Below are 18,751 nucleotides of genomic sequence, written 5' to 3'. Positions count from 1 at the left end.
GAGTTAAACCATACTTTTGATTGAGCAGTTTTGAAACACTTTGTCTGTAGAAAATGCAACTGGACATTCGTAGCGCTAAGTGGGTAATAGTGGAAAAAAGAATATGTTCAAATATAAACTACACAGAAGCATTGTATGAAACTTCTTTCTGTTCTGTGCATTCAACTAACAGAGTTGAACCTTACTTTTGATTGAGCCGTTCTGAAACACTCTTTCTGTAGAAACTGCAATTGGACATTCTGAGCGCTAGGAGGCCTATATTGGGAAAAAGAATGTCTACAAATAAAAACTACACAGAAGAATTGTGTGAAACTTCTTTCTGTTCTGTTTGTTCAACTAAAAGAGTTGAACCATAGTTTTGATTGAGCCGTTCTGAAACACTCTTTCTGTAGAAAATGCAAGTGGAGATTCGGAGCGCTAAGAGGGTAATAGTGGAAAAAGGAATGTCTCCAAATATAAACTACACAGAATCATTCTGTGAAACTTCTTTCTGATCTGTGCATTCAGCTAACAGAGTTAAACCATACTTTTGATTGAGCAGATCTGAACACTCTTTCTGTAGAAAATGCAACTGGACATTTGGAGCGCTAAGAGCGTAGTAGTGGAAAAAGGAATATATTCAAATATAAACTACACAGAAGCATTCTGTGAAACTTCTTTCTGATCTGAGCATTCAGCTAACAGAGTTAAACCATACTTTTGATTGAGCAGTTTTGAAACATTCTGTCTGTAGAAAATGCAACTGGACATTCGTAGCGCTAAGTGGGTAATAGTGGAAAAAAGAATATGTTCAAATATAAACTACACAGAAGCATTGTATGAAACTTCTTTCTGTTCTGTGCATTCAACTAACAGAGTTGAACCTTACTTTTGATTGAGCCTTTCTGAAACACTCTTTCTGTAGAAACTGCAATTGGACATTCTGAGCGCTAAGAGGCCTCTATTGGGAAAAATAATATCTTCAAATAAAAACTACACAGAAGCATTGTGTGAAACTTATTTCTGATATGTTCATTAAGCTAACAGAGTTAAACCATACTTTTGATTGCGCAGTTCTGAACACTCTTTCTGTAGAAAATGCAAGTGGACATTCGGAGCGCTAAGAGGGTAATAGTGGAAAAAGGAATATATTCAAATATAAACTACACAGTAGCATTCTGTGAAAATTCTTTCTGTTCTGTGCATTCAACTAACAGAGTTGAACCTTACTTTTGATTGAGCCGTTCTGAAACACTCGTTCTGTAGAAACTGCAATTGGACATGCTAAGCGCTAAGAGGCCTACATTGGGAAAAAGAATATCTTCAAATAAAAACTACACAGATGCATTCTGTGAAACTTATTTCTGATCTGTAAATTCAGTTAACAGAGATAAAACATATTTTTGATTGAGCATTTATGAAACTCTCTTTTTGTAGAAAATGCAAGTGGAGATTCGGAGCGCTAAGAGGGTAATAGTGGAAAAAGGAATGTCTTCAAATATAAACTACACAGAATCATTCGGTGAAACTTCTTTCTGATCTGTGCATTCAGCTAACAGAGTTAAACCATACTTTTGATTGAGCAGATCTGAACACAATTTCTGTAGAAAATGCAACTGGACATTTGGAGCGCTAAGAGCGTAGTAGTGGAAAAAGGAATATATTCAAATATAAACTACACAGAAGCATTCTGTGAAACTTCTTTCTGATATGAGCATTCAGCTAACAGAGTTAAACCATACTTTTGATTGAGCAGTTTTGAAACACTCTGTCTGTAGAAAATGCAACTGGACATTCGTAGCGCTAAGTGGGTAATAGTGGAAAAAAGAATATGTTCAAATATAAACTACACAGAAGCATTGTATGAAACTTCTTTCTGTTCTGTGCATTCAACTAACAGAGTTGAACCTTACTTTTGATTGAGCCGTTCTGAAACACTCTTTCTGTAGAAACTGCAATTGGACATTCTGAGTGCTAAGAGGCCTATATTGGGAAAAAGAATGTCTACAAATAAAAACTACACAGAAAAATTGTGTGAAACTTCTTTCTGTTCTGTTTGTTCAACTAAAAGAGTTGAACCTTAGTTTTGATTGAGCCGTTCTGAAACACTCTTTCTGTAGAAAATGCAAGTGGAGATTCGGGGCGCTAAGAGGGTAATAGTGGAAAAAGGAATGTCTTCAAATATAAACTACACAGAATCATTCTGTGAAACTTCTTTCTGATCTGTGGATTCAGCTAACAGAGTTAAACCATAGTTTTGATTGAGCAGATCTGAACATTCTTTCTGTAGAAAATGCAACTGGACATTTGGAGCGCTAAGAGAGTAGTAGTGGAAAAAGGAATATATTCAAATATAAACTACACAGAAGCATTCTGTGAAACTTCTTTCTGATCTGAGCATTCAGCTAACAGAGTTAAACCATACTTTTGATTGAGCAGTTTTGAAACACTCTGTCTGTAGAAAATGCAACTGGACATTCGTAGCGCTAAGTGGGTAATAGTGGAAAAAAGAATATGTTCAAATATAAACTACACAGAAGCATTCTATGAAACTTTTTCTGTTCTGTGCATTCAACTAACAGAGTTGAACCTTACTTTTGATTGAGCCTTTCTGAAACACTCTTTCTGTAGAAACTGCAAATGGACATTCTGAGAGCTAAGAGGCCTATATTGGGAAAAATAATATCTTCAAATAAAAACTACACAGAAGCATTGTGTGAAACTTATTTCTGATCTGTAAATTCAGTTAACAGAGATAAAACATATTTTTGATTGAGCAGTTATGAAACACTCTTTCTGTAGAAAATGCAAGTGTAGATTCGTAGCGCTAAGAGGGTAATAGTGGAAAAAGGAATGTCTCCAAATATAAACTACACAGAATCATTCTGTGAAACTTCTTTCTGATCTGTGCATTCAGCTAACAGAGTTAACCCATACTTTTGATTGAGCAGATCTGAACACTCTTTCTGTAGAAAATGCAACTGGACATTTGGAGCGCTAAGAGAGTAGTAGTGGAAAAAGGAATATATTCAAATATAAACTACACAGAAGCATTCTGTGAAACTTCTTTCTGATCTGAGCATTCAGCTAACAGAGTTAAACCATACTTTTGATTGAGCAGTTTTGAAACACTCTGTCTGTAGAAAATGCAACTGGACATTCGTAGCGCTAAGTGGGTAATAGTGGAAAAAAGAATATGTTCAAATATAAACTACACAGAAGCATTGTATGAAACTTCTTTCTGTTCTGTGCATTCAACTAACAGAGTTGAACCTTACTTTTGATTGAGCCTTTCTGAAACACTCTTTCTGTAGAAACTGCAATTGGACATTCTGAGCACTAAGAGGCCTCTATTGGGAAAAATAATATCTTCAAATAAAAACTACACAGAAGAATTGTGTGAAACTTATTTCTGATATGTTCATAAATCTAACAGAGTTAAACCATACTTTTGATTGCACAGTTCTGAACACTCTTTCTGTAGAAAATGCAAGTGGACATTCGGAGCGCTAAGAGGGTAATAGTGGAAAAAGGAATATATTCAAATATAAACTACACAGTAGCATTCTGTGAAAATTCTTTCTGTTCTGTGCATTCAAATAACAGAGTTGAACCTTACTTTTGATTGAGCCGTTCTGAAACACTCTTTCTGTACAAACTGCAATTGGACATGCTAAGCGCTAAGAGGCCTACATTGGGAAAAAGAATATCTTCAAATAAAAACTACACAGATGCATTCTGTGAAACTTATTTCTGATCTGTAAATTCAGTTAACAGAGATAAAACATATTTTTGATTGAGCAGTTATGAAACACTCTTTTTGTAGAAAATGCAAGTGGAGATTCGGAGCGCTAAGAGGGTAATAGTGGAAAAAGGAATGTCTTCAAATATAAACTACACAGAATCATTCGGTGAAACTTCTTTCTGATCTGTGCATTCAGCTAACAGAGTTAAACCATACTTTTGATTGAGCAGATCTGAACACAATTTCTGTAGAAAATGCAACTGGACATTTGGAGCGCTAAGAGCGTAGTAGTGGAAAAAGGAATATATTCAAATATAAACTACACAGAAGCATTCTGTGAAACTTCTTTCTGATCTGAGCATTCAGCTAACAGAGTTAAACCATACTTTTGATTGAGCAGTTTTGAAACACTCTGTCTGTAGAAAATGCAACTGGACATTCGTAGCGCTAAGTGGGTAATAGTGGAAAAAAGAATATGTTCAAATATAAACTACACAGAAGCATTGTATGAAACTTCTTTCTGTTCTGTGCATTCAACTAACAGAGTTGAACCTTACTTTTGATTGAGCCGTTCTGAAACACTCTTTCTGTAGAAACTGCAATTGGACATTCTGAGTGCTAAGAGGCCTATATTGGGAAAAAGAATGTCTACAAATAAAAACTACACAGAAGAATTGTGTGAAACTTCTTTCTGTTCTGTTTGTTCAACTAAAAGAGTTGAACCTTAGTTTTGATTGAGCCGTTCTGAAACACTCTTTCTGTAGAAAATGCAAGTGGAGATTCAGGGCGCTAAGAGGGTAATAGTGGAAAAAGGAATGTCTTCAAATATAAACTACACAGAATCATTCTGTGAAACTTCTTTCTGATCTGTGGATTCAGCTAACAGAGTTAAACCATAGTTTTGATTGAGCAGATCTGAACACTCTTTCTGTAGAAAATGCAACTGGACATTTGGAGCGCTAAGAGAGTAGTAGTGGAAAAAGGAATATATTCAAATATAAACTACACAGAAGCATTCTGTGAAACTTCTTTCTGATCTGAGCATTCAGCTAACAGAGTTAAACCATACTTTTGATTGAGCAGTTTTGAAACACTCTGTCTGTAGAAAATGCAACTGGACATTCGTAGCGCTAAGTGGGTAATAGTGGAAAAAAGAATATGTTCAAATATAAACTACACAGAAGCATTCTATGAAACTTTTTCTGTTCTGTGCATTCAACTAACAGAGTTGAACCTTACTTTTGATTGAGCCTTTCTGAAACACTCTTTCTGTAGAAACTGCAATTGGACATTCTGAGAGCTAAGAGGCCTATATTGGGAAAAATAATATCTTCAAATAAAAACTACACAGAAGCATTGTGTGAAACTTATTTCTGATCTGTAAATTCAGTTAACAGAGATAAAACATATTTTTGATTGAGCAGTTATGAAACACTCTTTCTGTAGAAAATGCAAGTGGAGATTCGTAGCGCTAAGAGGGTAATAGTGGAAAAAGGAATGTCTCCAAATATAAACTACACAGAATCATTCTGTGAAACTTCTTTCTAATCTGTGCATTCAGCTAACAGAGTTAAACCATACTTTTGATTGAGCAGATCTGAACACTCTTTCTGTAGAAAATGCAACTGGACATTTGGAGCGCTAAGAGAGTAGTAGTGGAAAAAGGAATATATTCAAATATAAACTACACAGAAGCATTCTGTGAAACTTCTTTCTGATCTGAGCATTCAGCTAACAGAGTTAAACCATACTTTTGATTGAGCAGTTTTGAAACACTCTGTCTGTAGAAAATGCAACTGGACATTCGTAGCGCTAAGTGGGTAATAGTGGAAAAAAGAATATGTTCAAATATAAACTACACAGAAGCATTGTATGAAACTACTTTCTGTTCTGTGCATTCAACTAACAGAGTTGAACCTTACTTTTGATTGAGCCTTTCTGAAACACTCTTTCTGTAGAAACTGCAATTGGACATTCTGAGCGCTAAGAGGCCTCTATTGGGAAAAATAATATCTTCAAATAAAAACTACACAGTAGAATTGTGTGAAATTATTTCTGATATGTTCATAAATCTAACAGAGTTAAACCATACTTTTGATTGCACAGTTCTGAACACTCTTTCTGTAGAAAATGCAAGTGGACATTCGGAGCGCTAAGAGGGTAATAGTGGAAAAAGGAATATATTCAAATATAAACTACACAGTAGCATTCTGTGAAAATTCTTTCTGTTCTGTGCATTCAAATAACAGAGTTGAACCTTACTTTTGATTGAGCCGTTCTGAAACACTCTTTCTGTAGAAAATGCAACTGGACATTCGTAGCTATAAGTGGGTAATAGTGGAAAAAAGAATATGTTCAAATATAAACTACACAGAAGCATTGTATGAAACTTCTTTCTGTTCTGTGCATTCAACTAACAGAGTTGAACCTTACTTTTGATTGAGCCGTTCTGAAACACTCTTTCTGTAGAAACTGCAATTGGACATGCTAAGCGCTGAGAGGCCTACATTGGGAAAAAGAATATCCTCAAATAAAAACTACACAGATGCATTCTGTGAAACTTATTTCTGATCTGTAAATTCAGTTAACAGAGATAAAACATATTTTTGATTGAGCAGTTATGAAACACTCTTTTTGTAGAAAATGCAAGTGGAGATTCGGAGCGCTAAGAGGGTAATAGTGGAAAAATGAATGTCTTCAAATATAAACTACACAGAATCATTCGGTGAAACTTCCTTCTGATCTGTGCATTCAGCTAACACAATTAAACCATACTTTTGATTGAGCAGATCTGAACACTCTTTCTGTAGAAAATGCAACTGGACATTTGGAGCGCTAAGAGCGTAGTAGTGGAAAAAGGAATATATTCAAATATATACTACACAGAAGAATTCTGTGAAACATCTTTCTGATCTGAGCATTCAGCTAACAGAGTTAAACCATACTTTTGATTGAGCAGTTTTGAAACACTCTGTCTGTAGAAAATGCAACTGGACATTCGTAGCGCTAAGTGGGTAATAGTGGAAAAAAGAATATGTTCAAATATAAACTACACAGAAGCATTGTATGAAACTTCTTTCTGTTCTGTGCATTCAACTAACAGAGTTGAACCTTACTTTTGATTGAGCCTTTCTGAAACACTCTTTCTGTAGAAACTGCAATTGGACATTCTGAGCGCTAAGAGGCCTCTATTGGGAAAAATAATATCTTCAAATAAAAACTGCACAGAAGCATTGTGTGAAACTTATTTCTGATATGTTCATTAAGCTAACAGAGTTAAACCATACTTTTGATTGCGCAGTTCTGAACACTCTTTCTGTAGAAAATGCAAGTGGACATTCGGAGCGCTAAGAGGGTAATAGTGGAAAAAGGAATATATTCAAATATAAACTACACAGTAGCATTCTGTGAAAATTCTTTCTGTTCTGTGCATTCAACTAACAGAGTTGAACCTTACTTTTGATTGAGCCGTTCTGAAACACTCTTTCTGTAGGAACTGCAATTGGACATGCTAAGCGCTAAGAGGCCTACATTGGGAAAAAGAATATCTTCAAATAAAAACTACACCGATGCATTCTGGGAAACTTATTTCTGATCTGTAAATTCAGTTAACAGAGATAAAACATATTTTTGATTGAGCAGTTATGAAACACTCTTTTTGTAGAAAATGCAAGTGGAGATTCGGAGCGCTAAGAGGGTAATAGTGGAAAAAGGAATGTCTTCAAATATAAACTACACAGAATCATTCGGTGAAACTTCCTTCTGATCTGTGCATTCAGCTAACAGAATTAAACCATACTTTTGATTGAGCAGATCTGAACACTCTTTCTGTAGAAAATGCAACTGGACATTTGGAGCGCTAAGAGCGTAGTAGTGGAAAAAGGAATATTTTCAAATATAAACTACACAGAAGCATTCTGTGAAACTTCTTTCTGATCTGAGCATTCAGCTAACAGAGTTAAACCATACTTTTGATTGAGCAGTTTTGAAACACTTTGTCTGTAAAAAATGCAACTGGACATTCGTAGCGCTAAGTGGGTAATAGTGGAAAAAAGAATATGTTCAAATATAAACTACACAGAAGCATTGTATGAAACTTCTTTCTGTTCTGTGCATTCAACTAACAGAGTTGAACCTTACTTTTGATTGAGCCGTTCTGAAACACTCTTTCTGTAGAAACTGCAATTGGACATTCTGAGCGCTAGGAGGCCTATATTGGGAAAAAGAATGTCTACAAATAAAAACTACACAGAAGAATTGTGTGAAACTTCTTTCTGTTCTGTTTGTTCAACTAAAAGAGTTGAACCATAGTTTTGATTGAGCCGTTCTGAAACACTCTTTCTGTAGAAAATGCAAGTGGAGATTCGGAGCGCTAAGAGGGTAATAGTGGAAAAAGGAATGTCTCCAAATATAAACTACACAGAATCATTCTGTGAAACTTCTTTCTGATCTGTGCATTCAGCTAACAGAGTTAAACCATACTTTTGATTGAGCAGATCTGAACACTCTTTCTGTAGAAAATGCAACTGGACATTTGGAGCGCTAAGAGCGTAGTAGTGGAAAAAGGAATATATTCAAATATAAACTACACAGAAGCATTCTGTGAAACTTCTTTCTGATCTGAGCATTCAGCTAACAGAGTTAAACCATACTTTTGATTGAGCAGTTTTGAAACATTCTGTCTGTAGAAAATGCAACTGGACATTCGTAGCGCTAAGTGGGTAATAGTGGAAAAAAGAATATGTTCAAATATAAACTACACAGAAGCATTGTATGAAACTTCTTTCTGTTCTGTGCATTCAACTAACAGAGTTGAACCTTACTTTTGATTGAGCCTTTCTGAAACACTCTTTCTGTAGAAACTGCAATTGGACATTCTGAGCGCTAAGAGGCCTCTATTGGGAAAAATAATATCTTCAAATAAAAACTACACAGAAGCATTGTGTGAAACTTATTTCTGATATGTTCATTAAGCTAACAGAGTTAAACCATACTTTTGATTGCGCAGTTCTGAACACTCTTTCTGTAGAAAATGCAAGTGGACATTCGGAGCGCTAAGAGGGTAATAGTGGAAAAAGGAATATATTCAAATATAAACTACACAGTAGCATTCTGTGAAAATTCTTTCTGTTCTGTGCATTCAACTAACAGAGTTGAACCTTACTTTTGATTGAGCCGTTCTGAAACACTCTTTCTGTAGAAACTGCAATTGGACATGCTAAGCGCTAAGAGGCCTACATTGGGAAAAAGAATATCTTCAAATAAAAACTACACAGATGCATTCTGTGAAACTTATTTCTGATCTGTAAATTCAGTTAACAGAGATAAAACATATTTTTGATTGAGCAGTTATGAAACACTCTTTTTGTAGAAAATGCAAGTGGAGATTCGGAGCGCTAAGAGGGTAATAGTGGAAAAAGGAATGTCTTCAAATATAAACTACACAGAATCATTCGGTGAAACTTCTTTCTGATCTGTGCATTCAGCTAACAGAGTTAAACCATACTTTTGATTGAGCAGATCTGAACACTCTTTCTGTAGAAAATGCAACTGGACATTTGGAGCGCTAAGAGCGTAGTAGTGGAAAAAGGAATATATTCAAATATAAACTACACAGAAGCATTCTGTGAAACTTCTTTCTGATCTGAGCATTCAGCTAACATAGTTAAACCATACTTTCGATTGAGCAGTTTTGAAACACTCTTTCTGTAGAAAATGCAACCGGACATTCGTAGCGCTAAGTGGGTAATAGTGGAAAAAAGAATATGTTCAAATATAAACTACACAGAAGCATTGTATGAAACTTCTGTTCTGTGCATTCAACTAACAGAGTTGAACCTTACTTTTGATTGAGCCGTTCTGAAACACTCTTTCTGTAGAAACTGCAATTGGACATTCTGAGCGCTAGGAGGCCTTTATTGAGATAAAGAATGTCTACAAATAAAAACTACACAGAAGAATTGTGTGAAACTTCTTTCAGTTCTGTTTGTTCAACTAAAAGATTTGAACCTTAGTTTTGATTGAGCCGTTCTGAAACACTCTTTCTGTAGAAAATGCAAGTGGAGATTCGGAGCGCTAAGAGGGTAATAGTGGCAAAAGGAATGTCTCCAAATATAAACTACACAGAATCATTCTGTGAAACTTCTTTCTGATCTGTGCATTCAGCTAACAGAGTTAAACCATACTTTTGATTGAGCAGATCTGAACACTCTTTCTGTAGAAAATGCAACTGGACATTTGGAGCGCTAAGAGAGTAGTAGTGGAAAAAGGAATATATTCAAATATAAACAACACAGAAGCATTCTGTGAAACTTCTTTCTGATCTGAGCATTCAGCTAACAGAGTTAAACCATACTTTTGATTGAGCAGTTTTGAAACACTCTGTCTGTAGAAAATGCAACTGGACATTCGTAGCTCTAAGTTGGTAATAGTGGAAAAAAAATATGTTCAAATATAAACTACACAGAAGCATTGTATGAAACTTCTTTCTGTTCTGTGCATTCAACTAACAGAGTTGAACCTTACTTTTGATTGAGCCTTTCTGAAACACTCTTTCTGTAGAAACTGCAATTGGACATTCTGAGCGCTAAGAGGCCTATATTGGGAAAAATAATATCTTCAAATAAAAACTACACAGAAGCATTGTGTGAAACTTATTTCTGATATGTTCATTAAGCTATCAGAGTTAAACCATACTTTTGATTGCGCAGTTCTGAACACTCTTTCTGTAGAAAATGCAAGTGGACATTCGGAGCGCTAAGAGGGTAATAGTGGAAAAAGGAATATATTCAAATATAAACTACACAGTAGCATTCTGTGAAAATTCTTTCTGTTCTGTGCATTCAACTAACAGAGTTGAACCTTACTTTTGATTGAGCCGTTCTGAAACACTCTTTCTGTAGAAACTGCAATTGGACATGCTAAGCGCTAAGAGGCCTACATTGGGAAAAAGAATATCTTCAAATAAAAATTACACAGATGCATTCTGTGAAACATATTTCTGATCTGTAAATTCAGTTAACAGAGATAAAACATATTTTTGATTGAGCAGTTATGAAACACTCTTTTTGTAGAAAATGCAAGTGGAGATTCGGAGCGCTAAGAGGGTAATAGTGGAAAAAGGAATGATTTCAAATACAAACTACACAGAATCATTCTATGAAACTTCCTTTTGATCTGTGCATTCAGCAAACAGAGTTAAACCATACTTTTGATTGAGCAGATCTGAACACTCTTTCTGTAGAAAATGCAACTGGACATTTGGAGCGCTAAGAGCGTAGTAGTGGAAAAAGTAATATATTCAAATATAAACTACACAGAAGCATTCTGTGAAACTCCTTTCTGATCTGAGCATTCAGCTAACAGAGTTAAACCATACTTTTGATTGAGCAGTTTTGAAACACTCTGTCTGTAGAAAATGCAACTGGACATTCGTAGCGCTAAGTGGGTAATAGTGGAAAAAAGAATATGTTCAAATATAAACTACACAGAAGCATTGTATGAAACTTCTTTCTGTTCTGTGCATTCAACTAACAGAGTTGAACCTTACTTTTGATTGAGCCGTTCTGAAACACTCTTTCTGTAGAAACTGCAATTGGATATTCTGAGCGCTAGGAGGCCTATATTGGGAAAAAGAATGTCTACAAATAAAAACTACACAGAAGAATTGTGTGAAACTTCTTTCTGTTCTGTTTGTTCAACTAAAAGAGTTGAACCTTAGTTTTGATTGAGCCGTTCTGAAACACTCTTTCTGTAGATAATGCAAGTGGAGATTCGGAGCGCTAAGAGGGTAATAGTGGAAAAAGGAATGTCTCCAAATATAAACTACACAGAATCATTCTGTGAAACTTCTATCTGATCTGTGCATTCAGCTAACAGAGTTAAACCATACTTTTGATTGAGCAGATCGGAACACTCTTTCTGTAGAAAATGCAACTGGACATTTGGAGCGCTAAGAGAGTAGTAGTGGAAAAAGGAATATATTCAAACATAAACTACAGAGAAGCATTAAGTGAAACTTCTTTCTGATCTGAGCATTCAGCTAACAGAGTTAAACCATACTTTTGATTGAGCAGTTTTGAAACACTCTGTCTGTAGAAAATGCAACTGGACATTCGTAGCGCTAAGTGGGTAATAGTGGAAAAAAGAATATGTTCAAATATAAACTACACAGAAGCATTGTATGAAACTTCTTTCTGTTCTGTGCATTCAACTAACAAAGTTGAACCTTACTTTTGATTGAGCCTTTCTGAAACACTCTTTCTGTAGAAACTGCAATTGGACATTCTGAGCGCTAAGAGGCCTCTATTGGGAAAAATAACATCTTCAAATAAAAACTACACAGAAGCCTTTTGTGAAACTTATTTCTGATATGTTCATTAAGCTAACAGAGTTAAACCATACTTTTGATTGCGCAGTTCTGAACACTCTTTCTGTAGAAAATGCAAGTGGACATTCGGAGCGCTAAGAGGGTAATAGTGGAAATAAGAGTATATTCAAATATAAACTACACAGTAGCATTCTGTGAAAATTCTTTCTGTTCTGTGCATTCAACTAACAGAGTTGAACCTTACTTTTGATTGAGCCGTTCTGAAACACTCTTTCTGTAGAAACTGCAATTGGACATGCTAAGCGCTAAGAGGCCTACATTGGGGAAAAGAATATCTTCAAATAAAAACTACACTGATGCATTCTGTGAAACTTATTTCTGATCTGCAAATTCAGTTAACAGAGATAAAACATATTTTTGATTTAGCAGTTATGAAACACTCTTTTTGTAGTAAATGCAAGTGGAGATTCGGAGCGCTAAGTGGGTAATAGTGGAAAAAGGAATGTCTTCAAATATAAACTACAAAGAATCATTCGGTGAAACTTCCTTCTGATCTGTGCATTCAGCTAACAGAGTTAAACCATACTTTTGATTGCGCAGATCTGAACTCTCTTTCTGTAGAAAATGCAACTGGACATTTGGAGCGCTAAGAGCGTAGTAGTGGAAAAAGGAATATATTCAAATATAAACTACACAGAAGCATTCTGTGAAACTTCTTTCTGATCTGAGCATTCAGCTAACAGAGTTAAACCATACTTTTGATAGAGCAGTTTTGAAACACTCTGTCTGTAGAAAATGCAACTGGACATTCGTAGCGCTAAGTGGGTAATAGTGGAAAAAAAATATGTTCAAATATAAACTACACAGAAGCATTGTATGAAACTTCTTTCTGTTCTATGCATTCCACTAACAGAGTTGAACCTTACTTTTGATTGAGCCGTTCTGAAACACTCTTTCTGTAGAAACTGCAATTGGACATTCTGAGCGCTAGGAGGCCTATATTGGGAAAAAGAATGTCTACAAATAAAAACTACACAGAAGAATTGTGTGAAACTTCTTTCTGTTCTGTTTGTTCAACTAAAAGAGTTGAACCTTAGTTTTGATTGAGCCGTTCTGAAACACTCTTTCTGTATAAAATGCAAGTGGAGATTCGGAGCGCTAAGAGGGTAATAGTGGAAAATGGAATGTCTCCAAATATAAACTACACAGAATCATTCTGTGAAACTTCTTTCTGATATGTGCATTCAGCTAACAGAGTTAAACCATACTTTTGATTGAGCAGATCTGAACACTCTTTCTGTAGAAAATGCAACTGGACATTTGGAGCGCTAAGAGATTAGTAGTGGAAAAAGGAATATATTCAAATATAAACTACACAGAATCATTCTGTGAAACTTCTTTCTGATCTGAGCATTCAGCTAACAGAGTTAAACCATACTTTTGATTGAGCAGTTTTGAAACACTCTGTCTGTAGAAAATGCAACTGGACATTCATAGCGCTAACTGGGTAATAGTGGAAAAAAGAATATGTTCAAATATAAACTACACAGAAGCATTGTATGAAACTTCTTTCTGTTCTGTGCATTCAACTAACAGAGTTCAACCTTACTTTTGATTGAGCCTTTCTGAAACACTCTTTCTGTAGAAACTGCAATTGGACATTCTGAGCGCTAAGAGGCCTATATTGGGAAAAATAATATCTTCAAATAAAAACTACACAGAAGCATTGTGTTAAACTTATTTCTGATATGTTCATTAAGCTAACAGAGTTAAACCATATTTTTGATTGCGCAGTTCTGAACACTCTTTCTGTAGAAAATGCAAGTGGACATTCGGAGCGCTAAGAGGGTAATAGTGGAAAAAGGAATATATTCAAATATAAACTACACAGTAGCATTCTGTGAAAATTCTTTCTGTTCTGTGCATTCAACTAACAGAGTTGAACCTTACTTTTGATTGAGCCGTTCTGCAACACTCTTTCTGTAGAAACTGCAATTGGACATGCTAAGAGCTAAGAGGCCTACATTGGGAAAAAGAATATCTTCAAATAAAAACTACACAGATGAATTCTGTGAAACTTAATTCTGATCTGTAAATTCAGTTAACAGAGATAAAACATATTTTTGATTGAGCAGTTATGAAACACTCTTTCTGTAGAAAATGCAAGTGGAGTTTCGGAGCGCTAAGAGGGTAATAGTGGAAAAAGGAATGTCTTCAAATATAAACTACACACAATCATTCGGTGAAATTTCTTTCTGATCTGTGCATTCAGCTAACAGAGTTAAACCATACTTTTGATTGAGCAGATCTGATCACTCTTTCTGTAGAAAATGCAACTGGACATTTGGAGCGCTAAGAGCGTAGTAGTGGAAAAAGGAATATATTCAAATATAAACTACACAGAAGCATTCTGTGAAACATCTTTCTGATCTGAGCATTCAGCTAACAGAGTTAAACCATACTTTTGATTGAGCAGTTTTGAAACACTCTTTCTGTAGAAAATGCAACCGGACATTCGTAGCGCTAAGTGGGTAATAGTGGAAAAAAGAATATGTTCAAATATAAACTACACAGAATCATTGTATGAAACTTCTTTCTGTTCTGTGCATTCAACTAACAGAGTTGAACCTTACTTTTGATTGAGCCGTTCTGAAACACTCTTTCTGTAGAAACTGCAATTGGACATTCTGAGCGCTAGGAGGCCTATATTGAGATAAAGAATGTCTACAAATAAAAACTACACAGAAGAATTGTGTGAAACTTCTTTCAGTTCTGTTTGTTCAACTAAAAGATTTGAACCTTAGTTTTGATTGAGCCGTTCTGAAACACTCTTTCTGTAGAAAATGCAAGTGGAGATTCGGAGCGCTAAGAGGGTAATAGTGGAAAAAGGAATGTCTCCAAATATAAACTACACAGAATCATTCTGTGAAACTTCTTTCTGATCTGTGCATTCAGCTAACAGAGTTAAACCATACTTTTGATTGAGCAGATCTGAACACTCTTTCTGTAGAAAATGCAACTGGACATTTGGAGCGCTAAGAGAGTAGTAGTGGAAAAAGGAATATATTGAAATATAAACAACACAGAAGCATTCTGTGAAACTTCTTTCTGATCTGAGCATTCAGCTAACAGAGTTAAACCATACTTTTGATTGAGCAGTTTTGAAACACTCTGTCTGTAGAAAATGCAACTGGACATTCGTAGCTCTAAGTTGGTAATAGTGGAAAAAAAATATGTTCAAATATAAACTACACAGAAGCATTGTATGAAACTTCTTTCTGTTCTGTGCATTCAACTAACAGAGTTGAACCTTACTTTTGATTGAGCCTTTCTGAAACACTCTTTCTGTAGAAACTGCAATTGGACATTCTGAGCGCTAAGAGGGCTCCATTGGGAAAAATAATATCTTCAAATAAAAACTACACAGAAGCATTGTGTGAAACTTATTTCTGATATGTTCATTAAGCTATCAGAGTTAAACCATACTTTTGATTGCGCAGTTCTGAACACTCTTTCTGTAGAAAATGCAAGTGGACATTCGGAGCGCTAAGAGGGTAATAGTGGAAAAAGGAATATATTCAAATATAAACTACACAGTAGCATTCTGTGAAAATTCTTTCTGTTCTGTGCATTCAACTAACACAGTTGAACCTTACTTTTGATTGAGCCGTTCTGAAACACTCTTTCTGTAGAAACTGCAATTGGACATGCTAAGCGCTAAGAGGCCTACATTGGGAAAAAGAATATCTTCAAATAAAAACTACACAGATGCATTCTGTGAAACATATTTCTGATCTGTAAATTCAGTTAACAGAGATAAAACATATTTTTGATTGAGCAGTTATGAAACACTCTTTTTGTAGAAAATGCAAGTGGAGATTCGGAGCGCTAAGAGGGTAATAGTGGAAAAAGGAATGATTTCAAATAGAAACTACACAGAATCATTCGGTGAAACTTCCTTTTGATCTGTGCATTCAGCTAACAGAGTTAAACCATACTTTTGATTGAGCAGATCTGAACACTCTTTCTGTAGAAAATGCAACTGGACATTTGGAGCGCTAAGAGCGTAGTAGTGGAAAAAGTAATATATTCAAATATAAACTACACAGAAGCATTCTGTGAAACTCCTTTCTGATCTGAGCATTCAGCTAACAGAGTTAAACCATACTTTTGATTGAGCAGTTTTGAAACACTCTGTCTGTAGAAAATGCAACTGGACATTCGTAGCGCTAAGTGGGTCATAGTGGAAAAAAGAATATGTTCAAATATAAACTACACAGAAGCATTGTATGAAACTTCTTTCTGTTCTGTGCATTCAACTAACAGAGTTGAACCTTACTTTTGATTGAGCCGTTCTGAAACACTCTTTCTGTAGAAACTGCAATAGGACATTCTGAGCGCTAAGAGGGCTCTATTGGGAAAAATAATATCTTCAAATAAAAACTACACAGAAGCATTGTGTGAAACTTATTTCTGATATGTTCATTAAGCTAACAGAGTTAAACCATACTTTTGATTGCGCAGTTCTGAACACTCTTTCTGTAGAAAATGCAACTGGACATTTGGAGCGCTAATAGCGTAGTAGTGGAAAAAGGAATATAATCAAATATAAACTACACAGAAGCATTCTGTGAAACTTCTTTCTGATCTGAGCATTCAGCTAACAGAGTTAAACCATACTTTTGATTGAGCAGTTTTGAAACACTCTGTCTGTAGAAAATGCAACTGGACATTCGTAGCGCTAAGTGGGTAATAGTGGAAAAAAGAATATGTTCAAATATAAACTACACAGAAGCATTGTATCAAACTTCTTTCTGTTCTGTGCATTCAACTAACAGAGTTGAACCTTACTTTTGATTGAGCCGTTCTGAAACACTCTTTCTGTAGAAACTGCAATTGGACATTCTGAGTGCTAGGAGGCCTATATTGGGAAAAAGAATGTCTACAAATAAAAACTACACAGAAGAATTGTGTGAAACTTCTTTCTGTTCTGATTGTTCAACTAAAAGAGTTGAACCTTAGTTTTGATTGAGCCGTTCTGAAACACTCTTTCTGTAGAAAATGCAAGTGGAGATTCGGAGCGCTAAGAGGGTAATAGTGGAAAAAGGAATGTCTACAAATATAAACTACACAGAATCATTCTGTGAAACTTCTTTCTGATCTGTGCATTCAGCTAACAGAGTTAAACCATACTTTTGATTGAGCAGATCTGAACACTCTTTCTGTAGAAAATGCAACTGGACATTTGGAGCGCTAAGAGAGTAGTAGTGGAAAAAGGAATATATTCAAATATAAACTACACAGAAGCATTCTGTGAAACTTCTTTCTGATCTGAGCATTCAGCTAACAGAGTTAAACCATACTTTTGATTGAGCAGTTTTGAAACACTCTGTCTGTAGAAAATGCAACTGGACATTCGTAGCGCTAAGTGGGTAATAGTGGAAAAAAGAATATGTTCAAATATAAACTACACAGAAGCATTGTATGAAACTTCTTTCTGTTCCGTGCATTCAACTAACAAAGTTGAACCTTACTTTTGATTGAGCCTTTCTGAAACACTCTTTCTGTACAAACTGCAATTGGACATTCTGAGCGCTAAGAGGGCTCTATTGGGAAAAATAATATCTTCAAATAAAAACTACACAGAAGCATTGTGTGAAACTTATTTCTGATATGTTCATTAAGCTAACAGAGTTAAACCATACTTTTGATTGCGGAGTTCTGAACACTCTTTCTGTAGAAAATGCAAGTGGACATTCGGAGCGCTAAGAGGGTAATAGTGGAAAAAGGAATATATTCAAATATAAACTACACAGTAGCATTCTGTGAAAATTCTTTCTGTTCTGTGCATTCAACTAACAGACTTGAACCTTACTTTTGATTGAGCCGTTCTGAAACACTCTTTCTCTAGAAAATGCAACTGGACATTCGTAGCTATAAGTGGGTAATAGTGGAAAAAAGAATATGTTCAAATATAAACTACACAGAAGCATTGTATGAAACTTCTTTCTGTTCTGTGCATTCAACTAACAGAGTTGAACCTTACTTTTGATTGAGCCGTTCTGAAACACTCTTTCTGTAGAAACTGCAATTGGACATGCTAAGCGCTAAGAGGCCTACATTGGGAAAAAGAATATCTTCAAATAAAAACTACACAGATGCATTCTGTGAAACTTATTTCTGATCTGTAAATTCAGTTAACAGAGATAAAACATATTTTTGATTGAGCAGTTATGAAACACTCTTTTTGCAGAAAATGCAAGTGGAGATTCGGAGCGCTAAGAGGGTAAGAGTGGAAAAAGGAATATATTCAAATATAAACTACACAGTAGCATTCTGTGAAAATTCTTTCTGTTCTGTGCATTCAACTAACAGAGTTGAACCTTACTTTTGATTGAGCCGTTCTGAAACACTCTTTCTGTAGAAACTGCAATTGGACATGCTAAGCGCTAAGAGGCCTACATTGGGGAAAAGAATATCTTCAAATAAAAACTACACAGATGCATTCTGTGAAACTTATTTCTGATCTGCAAATTCAGTTAACAGAGATAAAACATATTTTTGATTGAGCAGTTATGAAACACTCTTTTTGTAGAAAATGCAAGTGGAGATTCGGAGCGCTAAGAAGGTAATAGTGGAAAAAGGAATGTCTTCAAATATAAACTACACAGAATCATTCGGTGAAACTTCCTTCTGAT

The sequence above is a fragment of the Symphalangus syndactylus genome, chromosome 8, assembly GCF_028878055.3.
Source record: "Symphalangus syndactylus isolate Jambi chromosome 8, NHGRI_mSymSyn1-v2.1_pri, whole genome shotgun sequence".
In the NCBI taxonomy this organism is placed as follows: domain Eukaryota; kingdom Metazoa; phylum Chordata; class Mammalia; order Primates; family Hylobatidae; genus Symphalangus; species Symphalangus syndactylus.
Note: the sequence above shows the minus strand (reverse complement) of the source record.